Source organism: Citrus sinensis, chromosome 6 (genome assembly GCF_022201045.2).
Source record: "Citrus sinensis cultivar Valencia sweet orange chromosome 6, DVS_A1.0, whole genome shotgun sequence".
Classification (NCBI taxonomy): Eukaryota; Viridiplantae; Streptophyta; class Magnoliopsida; order Sapindales; family Rutaceae; genus Citrus; species Citrus sinensis.
The window spans coordinates 7,329,680-7,345,084 of NC_068561.1; the positions used below are offsets into that span (position 1 = coordinate 7,329,680).

At 35.7% G+C, this 15,405-nt stretch overlaps 2 non-coding genes across 2 annotated transcripts; one reads left to right on the forward strand and one right to left on the reverse strand.

The window, feature by feature from the left end:
* Positions 1–3,393: 3,393 nt before the first annotated feature.
* LOC112495870 (small nucleolar RNA R71) lies at positions 3,394–3,500 on the forward strand. Its single transcript, XR_003062250.1, has one exon. It is a non-coding gene; the product is annotated as a small nucleolar RNA R71 (small nucleolar RNA).
* A 4,459-nt stretch (positions 3,501–7,959) lies between these two features.
* LOC127903607 (small nucleolar RNA R71) lies at positions 7,960–8,063 on the reverse strand. The gene has a single exon (XR_008056316.1). It is a non-coding gene; the product is annotated as a small nucleolar RNA R71 (small nucleolar RNA).
* Between the last annotated feature and the right edge of the window lie 7,342 nt (positions 8,064–15,405).

A 15,405-nucleotide genomic window follows, 5' to 3' on the forward strand; every position in this document is an offset into this window, starting at 1 on the left:
TCAATCCATAATGATGGTTTTGAATTTAAAACTTCTTTTGTTCTTACAAATGACATACATCATGCCATCATTTTAGGAACTCCTTTTATAAATCTTATAACTCCATATACTGTCAATTACGATAGTATATCCTTCAAAGCAAAAAATAAAAAACTTGTTTTCCCTTTTATTGAAAAACCTAAAACAAGGAATTTGAATATTGTTAAAGCCTGTTCTGTTTATCAAAACAGAATAAATAACCTACTTAAATCAAAACAGTGTGATCTAATGTTTTTACAAAAGGATTTAAACTTACAAAGAATTGAAAACCAATTACAAAGTGATTTCATTAAAAGAAAGATTTCTGATTTTAAAACTCTCATTGAAAAAGAAATTTGTACTGATCTACCTTCTGCTTTTTGGAACAGAAAACAACGCATAGTAGATCTACCTTATGAAACTTCTTTTAATGAAAGACAGATCCCCACTAAAGCACGTCCAATCCAGATGAACATGGAATTGGAACAACATTGCAAAAATGAAATCAAAGATTTAGAGTCAAAAGGACTCATTGTTAAGTCAAGATCTCCATGGTCTTGTGCCGCTTTTTATGTTAATAAAGATTCTGAAATTGAAAGAGGCATTCCTAGATTAGTTATAAACTACAAACCTCTTAATAATGCCCTAAAATGGATTAGGTATCCAATACCTAATAAAAAGGATTTACTTCAAAAACTATGTTCTGCTCTTATTTTTTCAAAATTCGACATGAAATCTGGTTTTTGGCAAATTCAAATTCATCTTAATGACCGTTACAAAACTGCTTTTACTGTTCCATTTGGACAGTATGAGTGGACTGTTATGCCCTTTGGTTTAAAGAATGCACCCTCAGAATTTCAAAGAATTATGAATGATATTTATAATCCTTATGCTGATTTTTGCACTGTTTACATTGACGATGTGTTGATATTTTCAAATTCAATCGATCAACATTTTAAATATTTAAAGACTTTTTATTTTGCCACCAGAAAGGATGGATTGGCAATCTCTAGTTCTAAAGTTTCTTTATTTCAAACGAAAGTCAGATTCCTTGGTCATCATATTTCTAAAGGAACAATCACTCCAATCGAGCGATCCCTTTTGTTTGCAGATAAATTCCCTAATAAAATTCTTGACAAAACCAATTACAAAGATTTCTTGGAAGTTTAAATTATGTTCTTGATTTCTGTCCTAACATTAATAGGATGTCTAAACCCTTGCATGATAGATTAAAGAAAAAACATGTTCCTTGGACAGATGAACATACCAAGGTTGTAAAGCTTATAAAGAATTCTGTAAAAAGCATCCCATGTTTATATCTTGCTAATCCTACATTACCTAAAATTGTTGAAACTGATGCATCTGATTTAGGTTATGGAGGCATATTAAAGCAAAAAGAAAATGATAAAGAACAGATAGTACAATATGTTTCTGCACATTGGAATGATTGCCAGAAAAATTATTCTACTATCAAAAAAGAAATCCTTTCCATTGTTTTATGCATTACAAAATTTCAAAGTGATTTATTAAATCAAAAATTTCTACTTAAAATTGATTGCAAAGCTGCAAAACATGTTTTGGAAAAAGATGTTCAAAATATTGCATCAAAACAAATTTTTGCACGATGGCAAGCCATTTTAAGTGTTTTTGATTTTGATATTAAATATATTAAAGGAGATACAAATTTTGTTCCCGATTTTCTAACTCGGGAATTTTTGCAAAACAGATAATGTCGCCGAAGAAAAACAAAGGTAAAGTTGTTCTCAAAGATACCGGACCTACAAAGAACCCCATAGAATCCCAAACTACTCCCTCTAAAGAAAAAATACTTTCTTCTGCCATGCCCATTAATCCTGGATTGAAATGGTTGGAGAACAACAAGAAACCCAATACAAATCCATCTCCTTTGAGCAACAAGTCAAAGAGTGGATGGAATCCATTACAAGGTCCCCTGAGCTTATGCTTGCCTTATAAGGCATTTCAAAATCTAAAGCCCTTTCTCAGATCCCTGAGGAAGAAAAACCAACTTCTAAAGAAATTACAAAGTCTTCTTCTCAAAGCCAAACTGTTGTTCTTTCCCAGCTAACTCTTTCAAAGAAAACCTCCGATTGGTATGATAAAACTCATTTTCAAAATGTTTTAACTATGGAAGATGGATTTTACCACACTGATCCTTTCCAAGCAATTTCAAAGTTTTTTCCTAAAGGCTAGTTTTTCAAACCATGGGATTTAACAAAACCCCAGCCTTACTATCAAAGTATTTTATATATATATATATATATCTTAAATATGATTTAAGATAGAAATTTAGATGTTCCATAAATAGTTTAAGGAAAAAAATAAATTTCATAAATCCTTAATTAAACATTATGTATAATATCAAGCACGTAAAATGACCATTTTGGACATGTTCTGGTTCATATATGATTATGGACTTCTAGACCAATTTTGGATTTAGAATTTTGGGCTTTTATTGGACCTAATATGGATTAAGAGAAAGCATTAGAACATGTCACAAAAGAAGCCCACATTTAACCATTTGATTTGATCAAAATGAGATTAATTAATTAAAGACAAAATTAATTAATTTAGCTATTTATTTATTTGATTAAATAAATTATTGAAGTGATAAGATCACATTCAATAAATAATAGCTTAGTTGGTGGGTCTAGCACATGATAATGTTTGGTGCCATTATTGAAGATAATGATGGCTTTATTTGGTGGAATGAATCATCATGAACTAGCATTCATGTTTCTTCATTATCTCTCTCATTTCTAAACGAAATTTCGTGATTCCAAATCCTATGAACTCCTAGAACATTTCTAAGTGTGGACTAACTAGAGGCATCACAATTGGGGTGTTTTAAGGATCTCAAATCGTGGCAAAACAGAAGCTGTTCGTGCAGAGGTTTATTTTCTGGACAGTGTTCGTAACTTGCTGTTTTCAGTCATTTTCTCCTACTTCACAAAGTCATTTTTGAAACTACAAGTGAAGTAATTAAACTTCAATCTTTCCTCTTGATTTTCATTTTTGAATGAAGCCTATCCGAGGTTTCTAGAGCTTCCGCCATCCGTTTTAATTTTATTGCACAAAAATTGCGTTTTTAGGAACCTCATGGACAAATGTTGTCCTTCAGTTACTTGGGCTGACAATGATGTCAAGGCATCTACGTTATGGACTCCTGCTGTTCCTCTTACTGCAGCTTGTCTGGTTGATGGGCACTAATAGTTATTGTTGGCTATCCTCTCCAAAATTTCATAAGCCTCATCGTAAGACTTAGATAACAAGGCCCCATTTGCTGAAGCGTCCACCATCAATCCAGTGCTTTGGTTGAGACCATTATAGAAAGTTTCCAACTGTATGCAACAAGGAATACCATGATGAGGAAATCTTCTAAGTAACTTCTTAAATCTTTCTCATGCATCATACAAGCTCTCATCTTCAAGTTGATGGAAAAATGTAATCTCATTCCTCAATTTTGCATTCTTGGTTGGCGGGAAGTATTTCATCAAAAATTTATCAGCCAAGTCATTCGATGTAGTGATAGAATCTGGTGGTAGAGAATTCAACCATGCTCTTGCTCGATCGCTCAAAGAAAATGGGAAAAGTCTGAGTCTCAATGCTTCCTGCGATGCTCCAACAATCTTAAAAGCATCACTCACTTCCAAAAATAGCTTAAGATGTAGATGAGGATCTTCTGATGGCAGTCCATTAAATTATCCCACTGTTTGTAGCATCTGAAACATCACTGGTTTGAGCTCAAAATTGTCAGCTTGAACGTCTGGTCTAACTATTCCCGGATGTATGGATTGAGGAGTCAACACTACGTAGTCTCGAATGGCTCTATCTCTATCACTCGCCATGTGAATAATGTTGTTGTTCCCTGGTTGCCTTTGAACACAATGTCCATTCAGACCTTCATGTACATTGACTGGTTGTATCCCCTCTCTACGATTCAAGTTTCTCAAACCTTGCAAATCATCAATTGCTACAGCAGCTTGTAATTCCCGATGCTCTCTTCTCAATCTCCTTGTAATTCTTTCAATTTCTGGATCAAACTGGAAGTCAACAGATTTATATTTGCGCATGCAAGGGTTGCTAGATCATCTATGTCAACAAAATAAACAAATTAAAATAAAATAAAATATTAGCACCGTTAAAACTAATTTCACAAATCATAATGAACAATCAATCCCCGGCAACGGCGCCAAAAACTTGTTGGTGTATAAATACTAATGCTATTGGTGTCAATATACAAGTGTACACAACAAGTAATAAAGTAATGAGTATTCAAGATCGTCTCCACAGGGATTGATGTTATCAGATTTGCTACAACAATCTTAACAGTGCAGATTTTGTGCTAAAATAAAATAAACAATTAATGAAACTAATGTACTAATTAAAATAAAAACGCAATAAATAAAATGCAACAAAGTAAACTATCATGTCAAGCTCAAGGATAAAACTAATGGGAATATATAGTAGTTGAGTAAAACTCTCCTAATAGTCTTGACTATTTTCTAATGGTTGGCTCGGTTGCTGCAGTATTTGCTACAGCACTAGGCAGAATCCTTATGTATCCTCAACCGTCGCATGTTGGATATCTTATATCTATATGCAACCTAACAGTGATCAGTTGTTATGCCAACATAAGATATAGCATTTCATGCTTAGGTTCTATTTACCCTACAAGGTGAATCCCTATGTCCAGTTCATTACTAATTTTAGATTAAGCATGGCCCTTTTGGAATAAGTTAAACTCAATCCAGGAAACTCAATCTAAAACCAAGTATTGCTCTGATATGTTCCACTAAGACAGGTCCTTTTGCGGCTCTCTCCTAACTTGTATCATTAAATGGGTGATCAATCAAAATAATGAATAAAAATAAATACTATCAAAACAAACTGCTACAACAAACATTCAGCAACACATATATTCAGTCAATAAACCATCAAGATTGTTTATCACTCAACCACAAATAAATTTAGTTCATGGTTTGCAAAAGAAAAATAAAGAACAAAGTTTCAGCCATGAAACACATCCCCATGAATAAATAGAAAACACTAAAACAAGAGAAGAATAAGAAGGATTGAGCTCCCAATTGATTTATGCAAATTCTCTTGTGCAGCCCTTAATCTCTCTCTTCAATCTTGTTTTTCTTTTGTTTCTTTGTGTTTTTCTCCTTGGGTGATGACTCTCCTTATTCCTTATGATGTGTGCTTATTTTATAGTTGAAAATTAGGGTAAACGGAAGCCTAGGGGTGCGCATAAGTCAGATTAGGAAATTGTAGATCGCAATTCTGTAGTTATCCTGCGCAGAATTTTCTATGTTGTTGTTCCAGGATTGCTACAGCAACGACTACAGCAATATTGCTACAGTAACAGCTACAACAACTGTATTGTTCCAGATTTGTTTCAATTTTTTTGTAGTTAGGTTCTTCCTCATTTTTGCAAGCCTATTACATCAACATTCCTTCCATGAATTATAAGCTTCTGAAAACCTACAATCATGCACACAATTTGAGCACAAATTACTTTAAATCGAGCAAAACTTATTAAGATTGACTAAAATGATTATTTATAAAAAAATGTAACAAAAATGCAATAGAAACACATAATTTACTCTCTAAGTAGTATTGATTTAAGTCTAAAAGTGCCATGATAACTGTTGAGTGTTAGAAAATGAATATTTATAAAGGAGAAAACCGTCATTTTACATTTCAAGTCTTCCTAACAACCCTTACTTTTATGTATTTAACCTTCTTGTGATTTAATTACATGTGTTTTATTTTAATTAAGTATTTTATGTATTTTAGGGGCATTATAGTCATTTCACAATAAAGGAGAGATCAGACGGCAAAACGGACATCACTTTTGAACTCAGGACGGTCGAAAACCTTAGAAGGAGCATAAAAGGAAAAATGGCACTATTCATATGTACGGTACTATTCACGTGTACGGTACTAACTACGTTACTGTTCACAACACTGTTCACATAGACGGATCAATGACGTGGCATTGACCGATGATGTGGCATTGACTGATGAGGTGTCACGATCCTGTTGGGCTAAAATTCTTATGTATTGTTGATGGTGACGTGGCAGCATATCAGTGGATGAAAATCTCGCGAACGGTACATGCATCACACAAGATTATTTTCAACCAAACAGCGTTACTGTTCATCCGAGTCAAACCGCGTTACTGTTCATCCGAGTCAAACCGCGTTACTGTTCATCCGAGTCAAACAGTGTTACTGTTCATCCACGTGGTCAAACCGTGGACTGTTGACTGATGACGTGGCGCAATCCTGAGCGTCCAAACTGTTTTTAATCCGATGGCCATAATTTACTCCATGTATCTATAAAAAAGGGGCCGCCCCCCCCTAATTTGATATCTCTGAATCCATTTTTGGACTCCATTTTCTGTAATTCCTTCTCCATCTTGTATTTTCTTCGTATTTTAATAAATTCCCATTTTGCCCCTAGTTCAATTATGAGTGGCTAATTTTCTTTCAAGCTTGGGTTGAAGGTGAAGTCTCAACATGTGTCATAGGCTTAATTTGGTAAATTTATTTTCTCTTCCCCTCTAGTTTTTGTGGATGTTTTGACTTCTCGTCGACAAATAATAATATTCTTGTCTAGTACCGCCTTGGTTTCACCGGCCCTCTAGTACAAGGTTATTATTATTTGGCACGATAAGCCCTTAGCACCATATTGATTAGAGCGTGGTTCATGAGGTGTGGATTCCCCCATCATGATTTAATTGGCATTAATACGGATTATTTAGCCCATGATGCATGTTGATACGGATCCAGATACCCAAGTACGTCAATTTAATAGATTTTCTCTTCAATTTATTCTCTCCATTGCAATTCCAATTTTAGAATTTATTCTCGCCATTTTAATTTAAGTATTAGCATATTCCAAATCATTTCCACCATAAATCCAACTACCCATTTACAAAATTAATTCTATATATAATTAAAATCCACCTCCTCGTGGGATCGACACTCGTCACCATTAGTCTATACTACAATAGATTCGTGCGCTTGCGAGTACATTAAAATTTACACAACAAGTTTTTGGCGCCGTTGCCGGGGAGGTAAGTAATTTTAATTCATAGAATTAATTTTTTTTTAATAATTTCTTTTATTTCTTTTATTCTATTTTTTTTAATTAAAAAAAAAGAAAAAAAAGTGAATCTACATTTAAAGGTTAGTATTTCTTTCTTTTTCTCTTCTTTAAAAATCTGTGATTTAATTTTCAATTTATTTTTCTTTGCAATTTTTTTTATTTAATTAATTTAATTTTTAGTTAATTTATTTGACGTATTTATTTTTGTGTATTTTTATAGAAAGGTTGTAATAGCGCAATAAGGTTAGTATCATAATTTCTCCCTTTTCTTTATTTTTATTTGTTTTATTCCCGTCTTTATTTTTATTTTATTTGTTTTGCATGCATGGTCGTAGGTCATTATTACCTAATCTTGAACCTATAGACCTTGAATTAGAAAAAACACTTCGCACACAAAAGCACATTAAAAATAAATTTGGAATGGATTTACAAGCACCACAAGAGAGGTCATTTAAGGACTATTTTAGTCCCTTAGCTAATTTGAGCACATCATGCATAAGATACCCAAATGTAGCTGCTAGAAGTTTTGAACTAAAACCTAGTGTGCTAAATTGTCTCCCCACATTCTATGGCTTAGAAAATGAGGACCCATATAATCATCTGAATGATTTTCATGCCATTTGTCAAACTTTTAAATATGAAAATTTTTCAGACGATGATGTTAAACTCATATTATTCCCATTTTCTTTAAAGGATAGAGCTCGTTCATGGCTTAATACATTGCTTGCCAATAGCATTGCATCATGGGAACAAATGGTAACTAAATTTTTGAATAAATATTTCCCAGTGCATAAAACCAATGCTATTCGCAGGGAAATTTCAGAGTTTACACAGAGAGAAGACGAGCAATTTTTCGAAACATGGGAGTGATTCAATGGGCTACTCTTGAAGTGTCCACATCATGGGTACGAGAAATGGCACCAATGCCAATACTTTTTGGAGGGATTACTACCAAATGTGCAAGAATGGCTAATGGCAACAAGTGGAGGAGAGCTAATGTCAAAAAGTGCATCAGAGATTTGGGAATTTTTCCAGCGACAAGCAGATAATTCCCAACAACAGAGTCGATCACTCAGGAATACTAGAAGAATTAAGGGAGTAAATGAGGTTCAAATTGGCGAGTCAACTTCGGAAGTCAAAGAAGTCAAGGAGATGGTTGAAAGTCTTGCTCGACAAATAGCATCGTTATCGACTGCTAAATCAACAGAATCACATGACCATGACTCATACTCAGATCAAGCCAATGCCATAGGTTTAATAAGAAAACCATCGAATTACAACCCATACTCCAACACATATAATCCTGGATGGAGAGACCACCCCAATTTTTCATGGTCTCAAGGATTCCAACAAAATAGACCAGCAGCTCCAGCTCCACCAATGCAACCAATTCCGCAAATTCCTCAAGCATCTCAGCCACCATTTAGACCATACAATCAGAACCAGAACCAAAACTACACTCAGCCCAGACCATGGGAGGATGCATTTCAGAATTTCAAGAATGTTACTCACTCCACGATTGAGCAACAGAACCGCACCATTGATGGACTACGAAATGAGTTAAGAGCAGGCTTCAATTCACAAGCCCAATCAGTTTCAAGCCTTGAGAAGATAGTGGGACAACTTGCTTCTTCAGTTCAGACCTTGGCAATGACCGTTGAGAAAGGTAAATTTCCAAGTCAACCAATGCCTAACCCTAAAGGAGTGCATGAAGCAAGTACCAGTTCACTACAGCAGCATGGAGAAGTCAAAGCAGTAATGACCTTGCGAAAAGGAAAAGAAGTCGACAACAAAGTGGAGATGCCGGTGACAAAAAAAAATCAAATTGTACCTATGAATGTTGAGGAATCATCACCGGAGGAGAAAGAAGAAACCAACCCACGAGAATACGTTCCGAAAGCTCCATTTCCTCAGAGGTTAGCGAAAGGAAAAAAGGAAAAATCCACAGGTGAGATTCTTGAAATCTTCAAATAGGTAAGTGTTAACATTCCTTTGCTTGATGCTATAAAACAAGTTCCATCTTATGCTAAGTTTCTTAAAGACTTTTGTACTAAAAAAAGAAATATGCATGTTCAAAAGAAGGCATTTTTAACAGAAAACGTTAGTTCTATCCTCCAACATAAAATTCCTTTAAAATGCAAAGACCCAGGCTCCCCCACTATCTCATGTAGTATAGGGAACCACACAATTGAGAATGCTTTGTTGGATTTAGGAGCTAGTGTAAATCTTTTGCCTTACTCTGTATTCGTGAAACTTGGACTGGGAGAATTACACCCAACTCCAGTGGTGTTACAGCTTGCAGATCGGTCCACGAAAATACCTCGTGGTATTGTGGAGGACGTGCTTATCCAGGTAGACAATTTTTATTTTCCTGTTGATTTCATTGTAATTGACACTCAACCAATACAGGATTCAAGGAAGCACATCCTCATTATTCTAGGCCGACCTTTCTTGGCAACTGCGGATGCTCACATTCAATGCAGGACCAGAAATATGCAGTTGTCCTTCGGCAACATGACTATGGAGCTTAACATCTTCAACATTGCCAAACAACCTCACAGTGCAGATGATGGAATTGTTGATGTGGATTTAATTGAAGCATTAGTTGATGATACTTTTGTTTCAAACCTTAGTGATGATCCTTTACAAACATGTTTAACTCACTTTGGTTTGGATTTTGATATTGACAGATCGGTCGATGAGGTCAACGCCCTGCTTGACTCAGCACCATCCATGGACACTAATAAATGGAAGTCAAGAGTTGAACAACTAGCACCATCAGAGAAGAAACTCATCCCATCATCAGAATCACCACCGAAACTCGAGCTCAAACCATTACCCAACACTCTGGAATATGCATTTTTGGGAGAAAAAAGTACTCTGCCGGTAATCATCTCATCATCCCTCAATGACAAACAAAAAGGTAAGTTGTTGGATGTTTTAAAAGAGCATAAAGGGGCATTAGGATGGACCATAGCAGACATCAAAGGTATAAACCCATTAGACTGCATGCATTACATTCACCTTGATGAAAATGCTAAATCTACTAGGAAAATGCTAAATCTACTAGGGAAATGCAACGTCGGTTAAATCCTAATATGAAAGAAGTTGTTAGAACAGAAGTCCTTAAGCTATTAGATGCTGGTATCATTTACCCAATTTCTGATAGTTCATGGGTCAGTCCTGTACAAGTCGTCCCCAAAAAGTCAGGAGTCACAATAGTTACCAATGCTGATAATGAATTGATACCCACTAGAGTGACTACAGGATGGCGTGTATGCATTGATTATAGAAAGTTGAATTCTGTCACACGTAAAGACCATTTTCCTTTACCATTTATTGATCAAATGCTTGATAGATTAGCAGGACATGAATTTTATTACTTTCTAGATGGCTACTCAGGATATAATCAGATTCCCATAGCACCAAAAGATCAAGAGAAAACTACTTTCACTTGCCCTTTTGGCACATTTGCATATAGGAGAATGCCATTTGGTTTATGTAATGCACCTGCTACATTTCAACGATGCATGTTGAGCATTTTTTCTGATATGGTTGAACGATTCCTTGAAGTCTTTATGGATGATTTTTCTGTCTTTGGTGATTCGTTTGATTAATGTTTACATCATCTAACACTAGTTCTGCAGAGATGTATCGAGAAGAATTTGGTCTTAAATTGGGAGAAATGTCATTTTATGATAAAACAAGGTATTGTTCTCGGTCACATCATTTCGAGCAAAGGTATTGAGGTTGACAAAGCCAAGGTGGATCTCATTTATAATCTTCCTCCACCCAAAACAGTCAGAGAAGTAAGATCTTTCCTTGGGCATGCTGGTTTCTATAGACGTTTCATTAAAGATTTTAGCAAAGTTTCTAGACCCTTATGCAATTTACTTGCTAAGGATGTACCTTTTATCTTTAATGATTCATGTCTTATGGCGTTTGAAAAATTAAAACAGTTGTTGACATCATCACCCATCATTCAGGCCCCGAACTGGAGCTTACCATTTGAACTCAATGTGATGCATCTGATTATGCAGTAGGAGCAATATTAGGACAAAGAGTTGATCGAATTCCCCATGTTATTTATTATGCTAGTATGACATTGAATGATGCACAGTTGAACTATTCAACTACTGAAAAAGAAATGCTAGCAGTAGTGTTTGCATTGGAAAAATTTCGATCTTATCTCATTGGTTGTAAAATAATCGTGTTCACAGATCATGCTGCTCTTAAATATCTTCTCACAAAGAAAGATATAAATGCTAGACTAATTCGTTGGGTGTTACTTTTGCAGGAATTTGACTTGGAATTCAAATATAAGAAAGGGACAGAAAATGTTGTGGCGGACCATCTCTCTCGTCTCCATTTTGACACAATTATAGAACCATTACCATTAAATGAGTCATTTTCAGATGAACAATTAATGAGTGTGGAAGTATTACCTTGGTATGCTGATATAGTTGATTATCTTGTTACAGGTAAACTTCCAGAGCATTGGACCAAGCAAGACAAGGCTAAATTCTTTGCAGAAATAAAGAATTTCTTTTGGGATGACCCGTATTTGTTCAAGTATTGTGCAGAGCAAATTGTTAGACGATGTGTCCCAGAAAGTGAAATTTAGAATATTCTTTCATTCTGCCATGAACAAGCTTGTAGAGGCCATTTCAGTGCTAAGAAAATAGCAACTAAAGTTTTACAATGTGGTTTATATTGACCAACTATATTTCGAGACGCTTACACTTTCTGTTCTTCATGTGATAGGTGTCAACGAATGGGGAGCATTACGCGAAGGAATATGATGCCACTAAATCCAATTTTAGTGGTTAAGATTTTTAATGTATGGGGTATCGACTTCATGGGACCCTTTCCCCCGTCTTTTGGCTATCAATACATATTGGTTGCTGTTGACTACGTATCAAAATGGGTAGAAGCAATTCCATGTAGGACCAATGATCACAAGGTGGTGATAGGATTTTTTAAAAGCAACATTGTGTCGCGCTTTGGATTCCCTCGAGCAATAATCAGTGATGGTGGTGCCCACTTTTGTAACAAAGCATTCAAAGCTCTTTTGACAAAGTATTCAATCACACACAAAGTGGCGACTCCGTATCATCTGCAAACCAGTGGCCAAGTTGAGATATCCAATCGAGAAATAAAGCACATATTAGAAAAAACGATGAGGCCGGACAGAAAAGATTGGTCATTAAGACTTGAGGATGCCTTATGGGCATATAGAACGGCTTTCAAGACCCCGATTGGGATGTCACCCTACAGGCTAGTATATGGAAAAGCTTGCCACCTACCTGTGGAACTCGAGCATCGTGCATATTGGGCCATCAAGAAATTCAATTTTGACATGCAGCAAGCCAGCTCAGAAAGAAGATTACAGCTGGCAGAACTTGAAGAAATTCGCAATGATGCATACGAAAATGCCAAGATTTACAAGCAACGAATGAAAGTCTTCCATGATAAGCAAATTATGAGAAAATCGTTCACTCCAGGACAGAAAGTGCTTTTATTCAATTCTCGCTTGCACCTATTCCCAGGTAAGTTACGCTCTCGTTGGTCTGGTCCCTTTATTGTACATACTGTTTTTCCACATGGGGCAATTGAAATTAAGGACCCAAAGAACGGTGTCACGTTTAAAGTTAATGGTCAAAGATTAAAGCCATATCTAGAATACCAATCACATGGAGAAAACACCGAAATAAATTTGAGTGACCCACCAAATTTGAATTGATTTTTTTTCTTTTCGTTGATTTGATTTTTCTTTCGTTCTTTTTATTATTATTCTCTTGCTAATTGAAATTGTTTTTGCATAAGTGTATTTATTTTACCATTAAGTTTTCTTTTATCGTTTTTAACCATGAGTACCTTACTTAGACCGTTCCTCCTGAACATTCTTAAACCACTTCAACGTGTCAAAACTCATCTCAACAGGCAGATTCAATTTTGTAAAACACATCGCATTTGGGCTCTACAACCACTAGAGTTAGTAGCCTATGTTGAGGGTTTAGAAAGCCAACTCAGAGACATTGAGAGAAGTGTCTACGACATCCAGTTGGAGCTTGAGGTAAATTCAATAAGAGGACGATTTTAATTTTCTTTGTGTGTTTTAATTTGTTTTTCTGTTTGTGTGCTTTAGTTTGTTACCCCGGTGAAGTGGCGGATAACGGTACTCCGTGACAATCAAGTCGGTTACTTCAGTTTCCCAGAATAACTGATATTCTGAGGCGAAGGTATGGACAGAAACAAGATTCTAGCGAAGCTTCACAAGCGATTCCCTTCACTTCCTCAGAATGCCCTCCTTACGATCTATAAAGCTCGGTCCGAACGCATGCGATTATTCATGAGGAATAACATACCTGCTGACATCCGTTGGTTAATCGAGGCTAAAGTACGATCGGCAGGTGAGTTACCTCCAAAATTTATTGCATACATGCCTGGTTGTGGTAAAGGAAATTATGCAAGAAAACGACGAGCTCGAAGAATTTCTGTTGCTTGTCATAAGTGTGCCAGAATGAGTTGCAATAAAAACCCATGTTCTTTAGGAATGATGTCTGATAACAGGGAAGATAAGATTCAATTCATTAGGGATGGCTTGAATAAGGAGTCATTGGATGATATCCTTTTGTCTCTTGAAACGCATCCCAGTGGATATGTGCAAGGAGCGATTCTCCAGTTATGGCCATTATTCCAGAAAGAGCATGCACGATATAGTCTCGGGAATCTGACTATAAACGACCCTGTTTGTCAGTTTATAAGAAAACTGGATAGGAAGCCTATCCTCGACCCATAGAGGGCGTTCAAGCCATTTTTGGACGTAAAACCAGAGGAAGATGTGAGCCACAGTCGCAACTACCTGTAAATATCCTTTTACTTTATTGTTATTTTATTTCACTATTGTCTTATTGTTTGCATTATTGTCTTTAATAATTTTATTACTGTTTGCTTTTTCCTTTTTACTGTTTTCTTTTTGACTTGCGAGCCACGTGCTTTACGCGTTATTTGACACTGACATATTACCTCATACACAACCATGACCCACTATCACTGAGACTCTTAAATGTGATTTCTTTTTTGTCAAGCACTCACAAATTGTTTTTGAGAAGTATCACAATGTCAGCTACTCCCAATAGACAATTCAAGAACATTTGTGTACTTTCTGGATTTACATATGGCAAACATAAAGAGTTCGTTGAGGCAGCCATAGATCTTGGTCGAAGCATAGCAGCGAGAAAATTACACTTGGTGTATGGAGGAGGTAACCGAGGGTTATCAAAAATGGTCTCTGAAGCAGCTTTTGTCAAAGGAAGTCAAGTGTTAGGCATCATCCCAAGAGTCCTAAAACCGTTGGGCAGTTCGTCTGACTCATCAATTGGAGAAGAGTTAGTTGTCTCAGGTATGCAAGAAAGAATAACTGAAATGCTTAATCATGCTGATGCTTTTATTTTCCTTCCAGGAGATCTTGCAACACTAGAGGCACTTATCACACTAGCATCTTGGGCCCATCTCCACATCCACCAGAAACCCATCGGTTTGTTAAATGTCAATAACTTTTATGATGGCTTTATCGCATTTCTTAACCATGCAATAAAAAACTATTTCATTCCTGCTAATGTGAAAAAACTCTTTATTTGTGCTCACACTGCTAATGAGCTACTTGATCTGTTACAAGCTTATAGACCGGAGCCAGACCCCTGGACCTTTGTGTTGGAGCGTCCAAATAATGATGGTAACAGTAGCATTATTATTATTTTATTATTTTTCTGTTTGTGTGCTTTAGCTTAACAGTTTATTATTTTATATACGATCTTTAGATTTCTTTTGAGTTAACCCTTAAAAAAAAAATGTGTTGCTACATTGGGAGGCCCATCTAACTAGTAGATATGGATGATTATTTAGAGCCCTAAAAGACGATGGAAAGGCCATCTTTGTCCCGTTTGAGCCTTTTTAGCCATCCCTTTTGTGATATATCCATAGTTAACCCTTTTGAGCCTTTAAAAAAAAAAAAAAAAAACCTTTTCTTTGTCAACTTATCATCTTGACCCACTCCAATTTGGAGTATTACCCGATGTCTTATAAGGTCTATCACCTATTTATGTTTGAGAAAAATGTAAATAATTATTTTGTTCAGTGAAGTTGTGCCAAATAAAAGCAAAAAAAAAAGAGAAAAAAAAACAAAACAAAAGTTGTTGTTTCAAAAGAATAAAAATAACAATAATAGGTGAAATCCACCTTGCAACT